We start from the raw sequence: 18,353 nt of genomic DNA, 5'->3' as shown, positions 1-18,353 counted from the left end.
ATTCACATGAAAAGAACATTGCAAGGCAGCAAGCTTATCTGTGAGTGTGAAGTACAAACTGTCCCACCGCTTAATTGGATACTCCTTCATTGAACCTGGTACCAAGCTCAGTGCAGAAACAGACCCCTGCCTTCAAGAAGTTCACTGTCGAAGCAAGACAGTAATTCATTATTGCAAATCCACATGAATTCAAGAACAAACCCAACAGAATTCAAGGCACTGGGGTGACTTTCCCCAGTTCAATGTCTGCTCCCTGTGTGTGCTAGGCACTGCTCTACCACTGTGCTGTGGCCCCAGCCTTGATTCCTTTTGGTTTCTGAGACTGAGTCTACTGAGTTACTCAGGCTGACCTTGAACTCTCTCAGCTGCTCTGGCCTCAGCCTTAGGAATAGCTGGAATTCCATTACAGGTCTCTGCTACCAGGTCTGCAGGGTGACCTTGATCCAGCTCTTGATGGAAACCTGAGTCCACCAACTGCTGTTTCAGGAAGGTTTGGTGTGAAAATAAGAGCTAGTAGGTGCTACACACCTGTGGTAGTCTACACATGAAATGCCAGCAGGAGCTGAAAACCAGCGTGAACCAAAGACTAAGAGAAGTGAGCCCCAGACTGTGAAGCTCATACAAGCTATATTGAAGATGTGGCTGTCATCAAGGCCATGCAGACTCAGGACTCACTTTCTTGATTCTATCATTAGACCCTCTGATGACAGTATTGCATGCATATGGAGACCCCTGTCCTGTCCTAAATACTAGAAGTGACCCTGTGCCTGAACAGAGGCTCAGGATCCAGAAATGAAGGTAAGGTCATGTGTCATCTGCAGATAGAGATTGTCTTTGAGGCTGAGACAGAAAGCATTTACAGCAGGATAGCTAACCACGTCTCAACTGAAGGAAGAACTCTGGCCAGCTGTGGCCAGGGCCAGAGAAAGTTAAAGCAGGAAGAGCAAACATTCAAGGCCAGCCTGGACTATGTTGCAAAACTCTGCCTCAAAAATAAATATAGGGGCTGGAGAGATGGCTCAGAGGTTGAGAACACTGACTGCTCTTCCAGAGGTCCTGAGTTCAATTCCCAGCAACCACATTATAATTCACAACCATCTATAATGGGATCTGGCGCCCTCTTCTGGTGGGCAGGTATATATGCAGGCAGAACACAATAAATGCTAATACATAGATAGATAGGTAGGTAGATAGATAGATAGATAGATAGATAGATAGATAGATAGATAGATAGATGGATAGATGGATGGATAGATGGATAGAAAGAATTATTGAATTTAAACTATAGGAAATTAGGATAATGTGGAAGGGGAGTCTGGCCATAACAATGTGGTTGCAAAAGGGAGGATAGCCCTTCAGGTACAACACAGAGGATGATTGGAAAGCCCTTTGCTTGCTTGCTTGCTTGTTTGCTTCTCTTCAAGACCATTGGGAGTCCAAGCTGGAAAGTGCCTTCACACTTCCTGGTTCGTACTCTTATAAGCTTCTAGAGAGTTCTAGGTCTTTGGGCATCCCATTTTCTGAGCAGATGAAGATGTTCTCAGAAGACCTCCTGCTACAGAAAACTAATCAAGTGGGTGTACCCATCTGAGGGGCTGGTGGCTGATTTTTTTTTTTTTGATTGATGTGTATGTGTATGCCTACATGCACACAAGGTACTGCACTAGGCCAGAGGATGTCAAATCCCCTGGAGCTAGTTACAAGTGATGGTGGGTGCTGGGAGCCAATCCCAGGCCTCTACAAGCACACTCAATAACCAGTGAGCCATCCTTCCATTCCCCCAGACAGTGACTTTACAGAGGTAGTCAGGCGTGTTCAGAAAACTTAAGGGACAGGACCTGTGTTCACTGACCCTCAGGAATGAATCTGCTGCTGGGAACGTTTTAGCTATTTACATCCCAGCTGGAAGAGACAGAGTCCCTCCAATCACATCACATGGTCCATGCCTTGCCCATTTCCTTGAACTCCAGACCGCTCCAGTCCAACAAGCGTGTGGAGGCCAGAGGCAAGATGGTTGTGGTCAGAGCTGGGTTTGATGTGGGAAGGGTATTTGTGTTGATTAGGCCCAAGTCAAACTTAAAAACCATACTAATTAGTGTTCACATATGCTGCTTGGCATTATTTCCATTTCTGGAAATGGAATGAGCTTTGTTTTTCTAGTCCGTGTGGGTCATGATCACAATATCCATAGGGTCCTTTATAGCACAAAGGTCAAAAGGTCTATATAATGGAACTGGTCAAAGCTGCAAGTAACAAAGGACTGTTTAAAACTTCTGATAGTTTCCCTAGTTTTTTTATTTGTTTGCTAGGTGCTGGGGAATCAAAGCCTGGGCCTTACATATGCTTTAACACCAGTCCACAGTCCAGCTCCAACTCTATATTTTATTACTTATTTCATGGATAGGATTGCTCTGTTTTTCACGCACCCCAGAAGAGGGCATCGGATCCCATTACAGATGGTTGTGAGCCACCATGTGGTTGGTTGCTGGGAATTGAACTCAGGACCTCTGGAAGAGCAGTCAGTGCTCTTAACCACTGAGCCAGCTCTTCAATCCTAACACTATATTTTAAACGAACTAGACATCTATGATTTACTATCACGTAAAAAGCAGACTCTTTCTCTCTCACTTTTTTTTTTTTTTTTTTTTTTTTTTGAGACAAGGTTCTCTTGTGTAACAGCTCTGGCTATCCTAGAACTTGCTCCATAGACCAGGTTGGCCTCAAACTCACAGAGATCCATCTGCCCCTGCCTCCCTAGTGCTGGGATTAAAGGTGTGTGCCACCACTTCCTGGCCAGATTCTCTAAGTAGTGTGCACAGTTGATTCTAGAAGGTTTGGGGCTTGTTGTTGCTATGGGAGAGTGGACAGTGCCAGGAAACTTGGTAAGATTGAGCTGGCTTCAGAGTCCCTGGCACCCTGTACCCACCTGAGAAGGTAGATGGCTCCCTTATAACTTATAACTTATAGGTGTGTGTGTGTGTGTGTGTGTGTGTGTGTGTGTGTGTGTATATATATATATATATATATATATAGAGAGAGAGAGAGAGAGAGAGAGAGCGAGCTTTAGAATGGCTTACAGGCTGCGAATCCAACAATGATTGCCTATGATTGAAAAGTCCAAGAATCCAATAGTTCAGCCCACAATGTATCACGTGCCACATTTCTCATATAGGAAACTTGACCTGTGGTCACTTAGAACAGAGTTCTCCATGCTAATGAGATATATAGAGACCCTGAGTTTAGCCAATAAGCTTCCCTTTTCCCAGACACCCCTCTCTGCAAAAGGTATTTAAGCTCTGCCTGACCTTGAAGAAGTGGTATGTATCGATATTCCACAATGAACAATCAATAAACAGTTTGGAACCAAGAACTGTCTCTTTTAGGCTTTTCTCTGTATAGTCCTGACTGTCCTGGAACTCGCTCTGTAGACCAGGTTGACCTGCCTCTGCCTCCCAAGTGTTGGGATTAAAGGCGTGTGCCACCACTGCCCTGCTGTCTCTTTCATCAATATCCATTGATGGAACATGGAGAATGCCTTCAGCTACAGAGCCGAGCTGCCTAAGCCTCCAGCAAAAGGCCCCTCTGTGCTCCCAGACAACCACTGTTAAGTTAAGGGCTTTCCCCTATGAGCTTTGATGAGTTCCCCCACCCCAGCCCCTCACCCTCGCTCTGAGCTCACCCTCACCTCAGCCCAAGGGCCTCCTCCTATCTCTGCTCTTCCTCGACACAACTTCCAGGAGTCTGGATGTCCAGGAGTCTGAGAACCCCCAGCCCTGGGCTCATTCTCAGCCTGCAGGCCCACTCCCTGCGACCCAGTGGCATCTGGGTGTCTAGGAGTTTGGGAGCCCCCTGCTCCCAACCCTTCGTTCCCGATTCCATGGGGTTTCCAGCAGCGACTGTAATCAGGCTGCCCGGCTTCAGCCTCCCCACAGCCTAGGCTGCGTTTTCCCACCCCCCTGAGCGGCGTTGAGCACAGCAGCAGCAGCAGCAGCAGCAGCAGCAGCAGCAGCAGCAGCAGCAGCAGCAGCTTGGCGCGCAGGTAAATGCTGTCCAGCTAGCATCTCTGCATTCCGCCTTCCCAAAGCGGCTGGGCTAAACGCAAAACCACAGTTGCTGCTGCTGTTGCTGTTATTTTTGTTTTGTCTTATAAGGATTTGGTTTTTGTTTTTTGTTTTTAACAATGCCTCACTCTGTAGTCCAGTGTGACCACAAACTTAAAGCAATCGTTCCTCGGCTTCCTGAGTTGTATGAGCAAATCTTGCCCAATAATTCTTTAAAAATTCTTTTTAAGTTTTTTTTTTTTTTTGCTTTTTTTACTTTTTTCTCTTTAAGTTTTAAAATGTTTATTATATGTTGTTTAGCCTACATATACGTTTGTGTACTACAAGCCTGTCTGGTATCCAGAAGAGGGCATTGAATACCCTAGGACAAGCAATTGTGAGGTCTCTATCATGTAGACACTGGAAATTGAACCCATTTCCTCTGAAAAAAAAAAAAACAGCCAGTAATCTTAATCACTGTATTAGTGAGGGTTTGCTATAGTAACAAAACTTATAGATGTGTGTGTGTGTGTGTGGAGAGAGAGAGAGAGAGAGAGAGAGAGAGAGAGAGAGAGAGAGAGAGAGCATTTACTAGAATGAGACTTACAGGCTGCAAATCCAACAATTAACTGCCTATGAATGGAAAGTCCAAGGATCCAATAGTTCAGTCCGCAAGGCTGGAGGTATCGGCTGGCTTTTCATATGTGCTGGAATCCTGAAGAAGTAGGCTTGCCAAGGAGATGAAGTACGCAGGCAAAGAAAAGCTTCCCTCTTCAATAGACTTATATAGGCCTCCCGCAGAAGGTACGGCCCAGATTAGAGGTGTTCTTCCCAGCTCAGAGATCCAGATTAGGAGTAGCTCCTCCTGTACCATGCCTGCTGGATGTTGCCATGCTCTCACCTTGGTGATAATGGATTGAACCTTAACCTGTAAGCCAGCCCCAATTGAATGTTGTCCTTTATAAGAGTTGCCTTGGTCATGGTGCCTGTTCACAGCAGTAAAACCCTAACTAAGACAAATAGCTACAGTTCCATTGATGGGGAGTGGATGGGGAAGGCAGTGCACACCTTTAATCCTAGAGCTTGAGAGGCCGAGGTGCGGGCGGATCTCTGTAAATTCAAGGTCACCCTGATTTACACAGTAAGTTCCAGGACAACCAGAGCTACCCGGAGAAACCCTATCTTGAAAAACAAACAAACAAAAGGGAATTGAATCTTCCCACTTCAAGTCAAGTAATGATCCCTCACAGGTGTCCTTCATTTTGGGATTTTAGCTAATTCCAGATATAGTCAAGTTGACAGCCAAGAATAAGAATAGATGTCACGGGGGCTGGAGAGATGGCTCAGCAGTTAAAAGTACTGGCTGCTCTTCCGAAGGTCCTGAGTTCAATTCCCAGCAACCACATGGTGGCTCACAACCATCCGTAACGAGATCTGGCACCCTCTTCTGGAGTGTCTGAAGACAGCTACAGTGTGCTTACATATAATAAATTAAAAAAAAAAAAAAAACAGCTGTCACAACCAACTGAGCCATCTCTTTACTGCTGAAGACTTCGTTTCATGGCTCAGTAGATAGGCAGCTCACCTGTAACTCCAGCTCCAGGAAATCTGATGTTTCTAGATCTCTCTCTCTCTCTCTCTCCACACACACACACACACACACACACACACACACACACACACACACACAGAGGAAAAGAATTATCTGTAGTTTAAAGCATTCAATACATGAAGGAGCTTTAGAAACACTGACATTTGAAAGCCCCAAGCTTTTCACAGATTTGCTCCTTAGCCAGCGTGCTCACTTCTACTGTTGCTAAGCCACAGCTTGTGAGTCTGAAGTTTTCCCAAGTGATTCAAACCATTTCTCCAAAACAAGGGCTGGCAAGATGGCTGGGGGTGGGGTGAAGGTGATTGCCACCAAGCCTGCTGACCACAGATGGTCATCTCACCTGCCCTGTAGTAGGTTTATTATTTCATCCCCAAAGAAGACATAGCTGGAGGTTTATCTTAGTGACAGAGGACTTGCCCAGCACACACAAAGCCCTGGGTTCCAACACACGCACACGCAAGGGTGAGGGTCACTCTCAGCAGAAGGTACATATCAGTGGTCTTGGATATGCCTAGCTTGTTCAAGAATGTGAATACCATCCCCAGAACTGAAAATAAGTAAGTAAAATTAATAAACTCTGGGCAAATTACCTTTGTCGCCTCACATCCTAATGGTTAAATTATATCCCTTCCCTGTGTTTCAAAAAGCTAACCTCCCGCCGGGTGTGGTGGCACACCCCTTTAATCCCAGCACTCAGGAGGCAGAGGCAGGAGGATTTCTGAGTTCGAGGCCAGCCTGGTCTACAGAGTGAGTTCCAGGACAGCCAGGGCTACACAGAGAAACCCTGTCTCGAAAAACCAAAAAAAAAAAAAAAAAAAAAAAAAAAAAAAAAAAAAAAAAGCTAACCTCCCATACCTCACAAGGTGTTTTAAAAAGCAATTAAACAATTAAACACCAGTCATAATGACTCACACCTGCAATCTCAGTACTGGAGGCTGAGGCAGGTGGATTGCCATGAGATTGAGGTCAGCTTGGGCTATATAATGAATTCCAGACCAGCCTGGGCTGTGAGTGAGACCCTGTTTCAGAAAGAGAAACAGCATGGTCTGCAGAGATGGCTCAGCAGCCAAGACCGCTTGTTCCTCTCACAGAGGACAGAGGTTGAGTTCCCAGCCTGGTGCCTTACAACCTTGTAAAACTCCAGGAAGGAGGTCCATGCGCCCTCTTCTGGCTCTCTTAGGTATTGCAGGCATACAGTGCACAGGCACACAATACAGGTCGTGTTTATTTATTCTATTATTTATTTATTTATTGTTTATTTATTTATTTACTTATTTACTGTGGAAAGCCTTTTGGGGCACCGCTTGGCAGGAGTCTGGCATTGGCCAAGGACAAGGAGATGGGCTTCAGGCAGGAATCTGGCATTAGGGTATAATAAGGAAGTAAGTTTCGGCAAGAATCTAACTTTAGGTTGTAATGGAGAAGTAAGATAAGGCAAGAATTTTAGTCTTTGGGTGGAACAGAAGAACTAGGCTCCAGGCAAGATATTGGGCTTGGGCAAGGAAGTGGGCTCAAGTATTTCGGTCATTATGACAAGCCCTTTTAAACAACTGTCATGGGAGTAATCGCTAGCTGCTTTGTTCCTTATAGCACTGCTTGCCCAAAAGACTTGCATGCAAATAAAATGCTATAAAAAGTGGATTGGAAAATAAAAATTTGGGCCGGCAAGATGGCTCAGTGGTTAAAAGCGCCGACTGCTCTTCCGAAGGTCCAGAGTTCAAATCCCAGCAACCACATGGTGGCTCACAACCATCCGTAATGAAATCTGATGCCCTCTTCTGGAGTATCTGAGGACAGCTACAGTGTACTTACATATAATAAATAAATAAATCTTTAAAAATAAAAATAACTAAAATAAATAAAAATTTGCCTTCAGTCTCAAAATTGACTGGGGTCATGCTACAATGTTGTCTGACTGTCTTTCTTTTTAATCCTCATTCCTGCGCTGGAGAACCTGTTGACTGACTGAGCGGGCTTGGTCAGATGGCGCCTCAACGTTGGAGCTCCAGTAAGCGGGATACAGTGATGGACACCGTGGGAATTGGAAGCACGTGCAAAGGAAAGTAAAGAAGATTTGGGCCAGCGGTGAATAAACCTTGTAGAAGGGCAAGGTGAAGGTAAGATGTGTTTGTGTCTGTGTTTAGAGCTACGTGGAAATCTAGAGAAGTGAAGGTAACTCATAGGTGCTTTTAGCCCTTGGACCCTGACTAGAGATAGTTTACACCTGAGAATCGAGAGAACAGGTTTGAGAAAAGCAGTCCTCCCCACTATCTGGGGACGATTTGGTGAAAGAGAAGGAAAATGAACGTAAGCTGTTTCAGAGCTCTCCTAGGAGCAGGAGGAGGTCAGGAGACATCCTGCCTCCTCTCTGGCTCCTACTGGAGGAATGCCTGGTTCTGGGTCTCTTACGTAGGATATCTGGGTCCCATCGGGACGTCTAATTCTCTTTCCTCTCTGTCTATTGTCTGTCCTTAGCGGGCCAATCCATCCATGTCAGTCAAAACTGACTGTTTTATGTGAAGTCTGTGTTTTCCTTTTGTGGTTTGGTTGTTCTGTGTTGTTTCACGTTCAAAAGAAAAGGCGGTTAAAACTCTATCTGCTGGTTGTTCAGCCCTTGATTTAGTTTTAACTCATTTCAAAAAAGAGAGAGAGAGAAAAAAAACAAAACAAAAACAAAGAGTATCAATTGGTCTTTGGAGCCCTGCACCTGTAGTTAGGAGTCTGTTGTGGCTGGAGAAGCCTTGCTAGGAGCTGATTGTAAAAGCTGCTCTTAAAGGAGCCAGCAGATTCTCAAGTTCTATGGTAAGGTAACTGATGGCTGGTTTTCCTACAAAAAAAATCTCTGTGCTTGTGATTATTGGGTTCAACAGGTGACAAGGTGCTCCTCTCTTGAAATTACAGCTAGAAAAATTAAGAATTTTGTCTTGTTTAAATAAGTAAATGTATGCAGCCATTTCATTTTTGTTTCTGAATGGGTTTAAAAGTACAAATATGTTTTACATGTCTTGGTTATAAATTATTGGCTTATTAGTTACTGGTTATGATTAGAAATTTGTAAGCTGGACAGTGGTGGCACACACCTTTAATCCCAGCACTTGGGAGGCAGAGGCAGGCGGATTTCTGAGTTCGAGGCCAGCCTGGTCTACAGAGTGAGTTCCAGGACAGCCAGGGCTATACAGAGAAACCCTGTCTCGAAAAAGAAAGAAAGAAAGAGAGAGAGAGAGAGAGAGAGAGAGAGAGAAATCCAGCAGGTGGAGATTGCTGCAGGGTTTGGGAAAGGTTAGTGAGACTATGGAACGTGTAGAGGCATTACAATCTGGCCTGCCTACTGTACATAGAATTATTATGGATTTGGAGGGTTGTTCTTTATTCCTTTACACCCTAATGATTGTAAAGGGTTTGCTTTTAGTCCGTTTGTAACTTTAAAGAACCCATGAAGCCATATCATTGGAAAGTTTTGCCTCAAGGAATGGCTAATAGCCCTCCATTATGTAAAAAATTTTGGTCACTGCTTCAATACAAGAAGTTAGGACTTGGAATCTTCCAGTGTATATTATTGATTATATGACTATTTTATTAGCCGATCCTTCTGAGGAGGTTTTACTCAAACTTTTGCTCTTGTACCACAAACTTTAAAATTTTGGAGTCGTTGCTGCTCCGGAAAAGATTCAAAGGCAAATTCTTTTTTCAATATTTGGAGCATACGTTATATCCTAAGCAGATTGCAGCACAGAAAACTCAAGTAAGAAAAGATAATTTACTTACTCTAAATGATTTTCAAAGGTTGTTAGGAGATGTTAATTGGCTAAGACCTCATCTTAAGCTTACTCCAGGAGAACTTAAACCTCTGTTTGAGATCCTCAAGGAGGGCGCAAATCCTGATCCCCTCCACAGTTAACAGACGAGGGACGAATGGCTTTGCAGAAAGTAGAGGACGCTATTAGCCAACAACAGACACGTTATATAGACTATGCTCAATAGTTGGCTGCGTCCATTATTGATACCACTCATGCACCCACAGCAGTCCTTTGGCAAAAGGGACCGGTAATGTGGATTCATCTTCATCTCCAAAGAAAGTTTTAACACTTGTTATGAAGCTGTTGCTGTCTTAATGCAGAAATGTAGGATAGAGTCAGTGCTGTAGTTGCTGGTTTTTTGTTTTGCAGTTCTGTAGCTGCTGAAAAATCAATTTATTATGTTTAGTTTTGCTTTGTTTCTCAAGACAGGGTTTCTCTGTGTATCCCTAGCTATCCTGGAACTTGCTCTGTAGACCAGACTGGCCTTGACCTCAGACATCCTCCTGCCTCTGCCTCCCACTAAAGGCGTGCACCACCACTGTCTGGCACCTTTAAACTTTGTTTTGTTTTGTTTTGTTTTTTCGAGACAGGGTTTCTCTGTGTAGCCCTGGCTGTCCTGGAACTCAGAAATCCACCTGCCTCTGCCTCCTTAGTGCTGGGATTAAAGGTGTGCGCCAGCACGCCCGGCTCTCTATCTTTAAACGTTTTTAAATTACATGTGTTTATTTATTGTATACACGAAGGCTGGAAGACAACTTCTGGGAGCCACCTTTCTCCTCTTCTCTCCACCCACTCCTGTTGTCAGGCACACTGTCCTATGGCTAGAAACCCCTTTATCCACTCACCAGCCCTGTTTCTGTTTCTAGAGAATTACTTTCCTGTGATGTAATCCCAAATGCTGGGATTAAAGGTGTGCCCCACCGCGCCCAGCGGATTTGAACCCTTGTCCTCATGTGTCATCATCTTGACTGCTGAGCCACCCTTCCAGCCACCTCCTGATTCTTGCATCCTTTGAGACAGGATTTAGCCTATGTCAGGCTGGATCTGCTCCTTAGGTCATTAAGGGTGACCCCTCACATGGAGAAGATTGGCCTTGGAGTTGAATCCTCTACCTTGCAAGTCCTGAGAATACAGCCTTTGCTTACCAGGCTCCTTGAACATATATGACTTCCTGGGCCCCATGGGAGCTGAGAACTAGAGAGACACAGAAACAAAATCCATCTTCCCTAGCTCTCAAGCAACTGACAGCCTCCTGGAAGCTGGACCAGTGACATCCTCCAACCTCCACACAGGAAATGGACAAGTGACATCTTCCAACCTCCACAGAAACCAAAAGTTGAGATCTCAATGGCCTGGTGAACATCCAACGTGGGTGGGGTGGGGTGGGGTGGGGGGGTGCTTTGGATCTTAATTTATTTGCATTGAAATGGCCACAGTTCTGCCAGGTGGTGGTGGTGCATGCCTTTAATCCCAGCACTTGGGAGGTAGAGGTAGGCACATCTTTGTGAATTCAAAACCAGTCTGGCTTTTCAAGGGTGGTTTTCAAGTAAGTCTTGATTTTGTCTTTATATGCAAGGGAACTACTGGGAACTGGGCCTGACTTTGTAGATCCTCCTTTTCTTGGCGGGGACCCGGCGTGCGACCGCCGGGTCCCCGTAATGTATGGAGGGAGAAGAAAGGGCTCTGGCCCTCTCGGTGTTATGTCTTTGGTGCTTGTGGCCTCCCGTTCGCGGGTTCTATCCTCAGATGCCGAAACACTTAACAACAACAAAAAAAAAAAAAAAAAAAAAAAACAAACAAAAACAAACAAAACAAAACAAAAAACCGTCTGGTCTACAGAGCAAGTTTCAGGACAGCCAAGGCTACACAGAGAAACCCTGCCTTTAAAAAAAAAAAAAAAAAAAAAAAAAAGAAAGAAAACAAAATAAACCCAACAAACCAAAACAAAAACAACAAGCCAGGCATGGTGGCACATGCCTTTAATCCCAGCACTCGGGAGGCAGAGGCAGGCAGATTTCTGAGTTCGAGGACAGCCTGGTCTACAAAGTGAGTGCCAGGACAGCCAGGGCTACACAGAGAAACCCTGTCTAGAAAAACAAAAACAAAAACAAAACAAAAAAACCAAACAAAAGCCACCTGCTCATCCAGGTTCAGCTGAGCACAGTCTAGGCTATATGAGACTCTGACTCAAAAAGACCACTAAATAAATGAAAAATAATAATCACTATGTACTAGTGGTTATACTGGTTGGCAACATAGCCATGGACAGTCTAAATGGCAATATCTGAAACTGACCGAGATAGCCCAGGAGAGAATTCAGGATTGCAGGAAATATGACAAGTGGGGGGATAGTTGGAGGTGTACCTGCACAGGACGGTGTTAACGTACAAATCGCAAGTCTGTTCACAAAACAATGATAAATGTTTGAAAAGAAAGATATGTTAGCCCTTGTATCCATACCCATATTATGTACAACTTTTTGTGTCCATTTAAAATGTTTAAGAAATAAAAAGGGAGGGGTGGGGATCTCGCTCAGTTGGCAAGATGCCCCTAGTGTGCTCAAAGCCCCGGCTTGATCCCAACGCTGCACTGCCAGGTTCCTGTGGTGCTGGCACTTTCCACACCTGGGGGTGGGGTGGTGGCAGGAGGGTCAGTAATCCAAGGTCGCCTTGTGTCACATTGGGGACTTCAAGGACAGCATGGGATCTATAAGACCTGGTCTCAGGAAACCCTCATGAGGGGCTGGAGTCAGCTGTTGAGAGCACTGACTGCCTTTCCAAAGGTCCTGAGTTCAAATCCCAGCAATCACATGGTGGCTCACAACCATCTGAAATGAGATCTGACGCCCTCTTCTGGTGTGTCTGAAGACAGCTACAGTGTACTTAACATATAATAATAATAAATAAATCTTTGGGCCAGAGCAGAAGTCCTGACTTCAATTCCCCCCCCCCAAAAAAAAAAAAAAAAGAAAAAGAAAAAGAGAAAAGAAAAAGAAAACCATAATGAGTATGTGAATAAATAAATTGGGTTAAAAGGGAAAGAAAACCCTAAGGAAAATGAAAACCAGAAACTGTATATAATATCCCCCTTTCTAGATCAGTATGTTGCCTACACAGTATAAGAAAGAACTTTTTTTTTTTTTTAATTTCAAGACAGGCTCTCCCTTTGTAGCCTGAGCAGTAAACTCATGAGTCTCCTGCCTCAGTCTTCCCAGTATTAGAGAAATAGCTTGAGCCAGCATGCCTAGCAGAACTATATCTGCTGATATGAAAATACACCGTCAGGTAGTGGTGGCACTCACCTTTAATCCCAGCACTTGGGAGCCAGAGGCAGGTGGATTTCCAGGACAGCCAGGGCTACACAGAGAAACCCTATCTCGAAAAACAAACAGAAAGAAAGAAAGAAAGAAAGAAAAAGGAAGGAAGGAAGGAAGAAAGGAAGGAAGAAAAAAGAAAATATATCCAGGGAATAAGCAAGCCACAAAGTCAAGTATACACCATGCTGCTACCTTTGGAGCACAAAGGGTAGAAAATTCCTGACATATTTTCATTTTTACACAAATAAAAGATATAGGCTAAAGAGAAGCCTGGAAATGATTGACTGGAAAAAGGCAGGTAGGAGTAGACTTTGTATCATTTTCAAATATCATATCTATCAATTTTATGCATCTGTTCATCATGCTTACTAGAATCACCAAAGAGATGAGCCACTAGCCATGCCTGCCAGGGATCATCTGGAGTGGGTCAGCCTCTAGGCATGTCTGGGAAGAATTATGGAGAGTAGGTGGGGTGGGGCACGCCCTAACTGGGATGTTGATAGCTAATCTCTGCAGATGAGGTGTGACCAGCTTCTCAGGCTCCTGACTCCAAGACTCCTCACCATGGTGATCAGTACCCCCAAACTGAGAGCCAAAGTAGATCCTTTCCCGTTAAATTGCTTTATCTGGGCATTTTATTGGTACAACAGGAAAGGTGACCAAGACACTCTTAATACCTAACATACCTGGCTTAGCATAATGTAAAATAATCCAAAAGCAAAACCAGGCAACAGTTAACAATTTACCATTTTGTTTTCTCTTGTGCCTATGGCCATCTGAGGACAACCACTGGGAACTGGCCCCAGGGATCAGACTTGGGGTATTAGGCTTGGCAGCAAACCCCCTTACCTGCTGAGCCATCTAGCCAGCCCTCACCTTTAACAGCATCGAATTCCTGGCTCTTTTTTTGCCAGCCCTCTTATTCCCTCTTCAAACTAGCCTTCTTGCTCCCAGCTTACAAGTAGAACTGCTGGCTAATCATCATTCTAGACATGCTGGAGGGTCACGGGACTCATGTGAGTATGCAGATTGTCCCGAGTCTCCGGGAACTCTGTAAACTCCAGATGAGTCTAAGAGGTGGTCATAGGCCAGGCCGACTCCCATGCACAGCTGCAGTTCAGACGCTGACTGGTGCTCAAAGAGCCTTGTATAGAAAGGCTAACTCCAGCTTGGGCAATCGGGAGGTGAATAAGTGACCCTGAGGAGGCGGAGTCTGATGGGAGACTCTTAGGCCATTGGGGGTACACCTTCCAGGGTGAATGGAGGACCTGGCTCACTCCCCTCTCTTCCGCTTCCAGGGCTGGAGGTGAGTTTGCCTCCCTCCACCTCCTGTCATTTGCTCTCTGACCCTCTAGCCTAGAAGTGATGGAGCCCACCTAACCAAAAGGTAGAAATCCCAAACCCAGGTGCCAAGGACCTGGGGATGTAGTGTAGTTGAAGGGCATCTGCCTTCCACTTCTGAGGCACTGGGTTCTACCCCAACACCACGGATTTTAAAAAGAAAACAAAGCCAGTCTCCTCTGTACCTGCCAGTTTTCCTGCCCAGGCCTACTGTGTGGGAAGGCAGCATGGAAGGAGCCTGGGACTGAGCTGGACACCATACCCTGGGTCACATGCTTTAAAAGTGTTTGTTTGTTTTTTAATGTCCATTAAGCTGGGCATGGTGGTACATACTTTTGTTTGTTTGGTTTTTTGTTTTGTTTTTTGAGACAGAGTTTCTCTGTGTAGCCCTGGCTGGCCTGGAACTCACTCTGTAGACCAGGCTGGCCTCGAACTCAGAAATCCTCCTGCCTCTGCCTCCCCAGTGCTGGGATTAAAGGCGTGCGCCACCAAGCCTGGTGGTACATACTTTCAAAACCCAGAACTCAAGAGGCAGAGGCAGGAATATCTTCATGAGTTGGGTCCAGCCTGGTCTGCATAGTGAGTTCCTGACCAGCCAGTGAGATGAAACAGTAAAATTGTCAGTTAAGGTCAGGGCTGCTCTTCTTGGATTGAAAGTAGAGAAGTGGGCACTTGGTCGGTAGGGTCAGGACTCACAGTTACCCAGATGCATCCATGATGATTTTCTTTTATATAAAGATCATTTACTTTCTCTCTCTCTCTCTCTCTCTCTCTCTCTCTCTCTCTCTCTCTCTCTCTCTCTCTCTCTCTCTCTCTCTCGGTGTGTGTGTGTCTCTCTGTGTGTGTTTTGTAATAGAGTCTTTCTATGTAGTACTGTTTGTTTGTGTCCTGGACTCACTATTTAGACCAAGTTAGCCTTGAACTCACAGAGCTATGTCTGTCTCTGGTTCCCAAGTTTTGGGATTAAAGCCTTGCACCACCATGTCTGGCATAAGATCTAATTTTTAAGAAAAGGTGTGTAAAGCCAGGAGGTGGTGGTTGCACACCTTTAATCCCAGCACTCAGGAGCAGAGACAGGGTTATCTCCGAGTTTGAGAGCAGCCTGGTCTCCAGATCCAGTTCTAGGACAGCCAGGGCGACACAGAGAAACCCTGTCTTGAAATGCAAAACAAAAGATGGTATATACAACAACAACAACAAAACAAACAAACAAAAAGATGGGCGTGGTGGAGCATGGCTTTAATCCCAGCAGAGACAGGCGGATTTCTGAGTTCGAGGCCAGCCTGGTCTACAAAGTGAGTTCCAGGACAGCCAGGGCTATACAGAGAAACCCTGTCTGGAAAACAAAAACAACAACAACAAAAAAAAACAACAAAAGATGGTGTATGGGTGTTTTGCTTGCATAGATTTTAATCTCAAAAATTCGAGGGGAAAGACCACGGACACAAATCATGGCCAAATTCATTAATTAAAGCAAGTAAATAATCAAAGAAAACTTTTCTATTGGTGTACACAGGCTGCTTCCCCCTAAGGCAGAATTCCAGACATCAGCATTGGATCTGAAAGATAGGTCTTTATAGATCAGGGGTAGGGGTTTCCAAATGGGGGACTTGGCAGGCAAAATAGGCAAGGTTATGGGAGCAGAACAGAGCAGGGCAAGTTAGTCATGATGACCACCTGAAACACAGCCATGGTGGCAAGGGGATGTTGCAAGGCAGTCATAACAACCTTTCCAAACAAAGGTAGGGTTGTAAATTGGTTTTAGTTATTTACATATATATATATATATATATATATATATATATATATAATTTTTTTTTTGAAACAAAGACATGGTTACTGTGTCCTGCCTGGGACAGGTCATGGGTGGGACATAGCCCAATCCTTGAGAAACAGGTTTAATCACAAACAGACATGAGCCTCGTTCGTCTTTACTATGAGATGGCTTTGAAGCCTAAGATGGAGGCAGGCTGGTTTGTCAATTTGCCTGTTCACCATGTGTGTTCCTGGTGACTGCTTAAGTCAGAAGAGGGGGTTGATCCCTGGAACTGGAGTTACAGATGGTTGTGAGCTATCACATAAGTGCTAGAGGTGAGACTGGCCTCTGAGCCAGAATGGGGAATGTAGTTTAGTGGAGAAAGCTTGCCTACCAAGACTCAATCCCTCCCCTCCTCCACCCCCTCCGTGTGTGTCTCACACACACACAATTTTTTTTTAATTTTTTAAAAAGATTTATTTATTTATTATATGTGAGTACACTGTAGCTGTCTTAAGACACACCAGAAGAGGGTGTCAGATCTCGTGGTTGTGAGCCACCATGTGGTTGCTGGGATTTGAACTCCGGACCTTTGGAAGAGCAGTCGGTGCTCTTACCCACTGAGCCATCTCACCAGCCCCACACAATTTTTTTTTAACTAGTTGTCTTAGTTAGGGTTTTACTGCTGTGAAGAGACACCATGACCAAGGCAACTCTTTTCGAGACAGGGTTTCTCTGTATAGCCCTGGCTGTCCTGGAACTCACTTTATAGACCAGGCTGGCCTCGAACTCAGAAATCCGCCTGCCTCTGCCTCCCGAGTGCTGGGATTAAAGGCGTGCGCCACCACGCCCGGCTAAGGCAACTCTTATAAGGACAACATTTAATTGGGGCTGGCTTTCAGTTCAGTATCATCAAGGCGAGAGCATGGCAGCATCCAGGCAGGCATGGTGCAGGAGCTGAGATTTCTACATCTTCATCTGAAGGCTGGTAGTGGAAGACTCGCTTCCAGGATGCTAGTCAAGAGTTTTAAAGCCCATACCCACAGTGACACACCTACTCCAACAAGGCCACACCTCCAAATAGTGCCACTCCCTGGGCCGAGCATATACAAACCATCACACTAGAGTTTTCATACCTTGAGAGAATTGCTCTGTAATATAGGTCCTAAGAACTTGTAATGTAAATTATTGTCCACAGGGTGGCGCCACACACATCTTACTCTCTGAAGTTTTATTAGTTTGGCTGTGTAGACCAGATCTGCATTAAAGGTTTCTGGCCTCGGTTAGGAGTGCTGGCATTACAAGTATGTGGTGGTACCTTGTTGCTCTTCAATACTGAGGAATAAAAAAAAAACTAACAGCAAAACAGAAAAGGGCCATTCTTTCTGAAGGAGCCAGTCTGGGGACAAGGAGTCCCAGTGTTCCCTCTGTGAACCAAGATGTCTCTGCACCCTTAGAAAATTACATAGCAAGTGTCAACCTAATCTATGACATAATTAGTAGAATAGACACTTATTTTTGGGCACAGGGACCAGAGGGTGGCTCAGTTGATAAAAGCATTTACCTATGCAAGCATGAAAATGCCTGTTTTCTTTGTTTGGTTTTGGGTTTTTTTCTGTAGACCAGAATGGCCTCAAACTCAGAAATCCACCTGCCTCTGCCTCTGCCTCCCAAGTGCTGGGATTAAAGGCATGCGCCACCACGGCCCGGCTTCTTTGTTTTCAAGTCAGAGTCTCTGTACATAGCTCAGGCTGTTCTATAACTCATTATTATACAGATCAGGCTGGCCTCAAACTCACGAAGACCTGTCCAGTCTGGTTTGAAGTTTGCAATCCCAGCTCTGGGAGAAAGACAGGCTAATCCCTGGTGATAACAGCCAGCCAGTTTAGTCCTTGGTGTAACTGACCACCCAGCCTAGCCTAACCTCAGGACAGAGACGTTTTCTCAGAAAATGAGATCACCTAAGGGTGACCCTTGAGGTTAACCTCGGGTCTCCACATGCATGTGTACCTTCACACACCTGCACATGTGCACACAACACAGCCACCTACAAAACGGATTACTTGTCAGGTATATCCTCAACTACATAGGTACAGGCTAGCCTAGGGCAACATGAAACTTTTATCTTTAAAAAAAAATCAGAGGCTGAGCACAGTGGGGCACACCTCTGATCCCAGCACTCAAGAGGCAGTGTCGCAGGATCTCTGAGTTCAGGACCAGCCTAGTCTATACAGTGAGTTTCAAGCCAGCTAGGACTAGTTGTATGCCATATAAATACAGACCTTGTCTTTAAAAAGGAAGAAAAATTCATACAGCGCCTCACTACGTAGCCCAAGCTGGTCTCAAATTCGAGAGCCTCCTCACTCAGCAGCCCAAGCCTGGAACGGCAGGGACATCACCATGCTCAGTGATTTGCTTTAAAATGGGGCTAAGAGTGTGACTGAGCATGTGCGAGGCCCTAGGCTCCATCCCCAGCACCAGAAGAGGAAAA

General features: G+C 45.1%; 1 long non-coding RNA gene and 1 other non-coding gene across 2 annotated transcripts in view; both read left to right on the top strand.

Annotated features, from left to right (window-relative positions):
• Window positions 1–2,871: 2,871 nt before the first annotated feature.
• The window catches only part of LOC147003795 (uncharacterized), a 46,201-nt gene continuing 30,719 nt past the window's right edge, over window positions 2,872–18,353 (top strand). Inside the window, exons 1-2 of the long non-coding RNA XR_015047553.1 lie at window positions 2,872–2,934; window positions 7,604–7,769. This is a non-coding gene — a long non-coding RNA (uncharacterized LOC147003795). The remainder of the gene's footprint in view (window positions 2,935–7,603; window positions 7,770–18,353) is intronic.
• Window positions 11,060–11,209, top strand: LOC147003796 (small nucleolar RNA SNORA57). The gene has a single exon (XR_015047707.1). It is a non-coding gene; the product is annotated as a small nucleolar RNA SNORA57 (small nucleolar RNA).

This window comes from Mus caroli, unplaced genomic scaffold (assembly GCF_978045245.1).
Source record: "Mus caroli unplaced genomic scaffold, Mus_caroli_1 scaffold_7, whole genome shotgun sequence".
NCBI classification, from domain to species: domain Eukaryota; kingdom Metazoa; phylum Chordata; class Mammalia; order Rodentia; family Muridae; genus Mus; species Mus caroli.
This window is presented reverse-complemented; position numbering and strand designations above follow the sequence as displayed.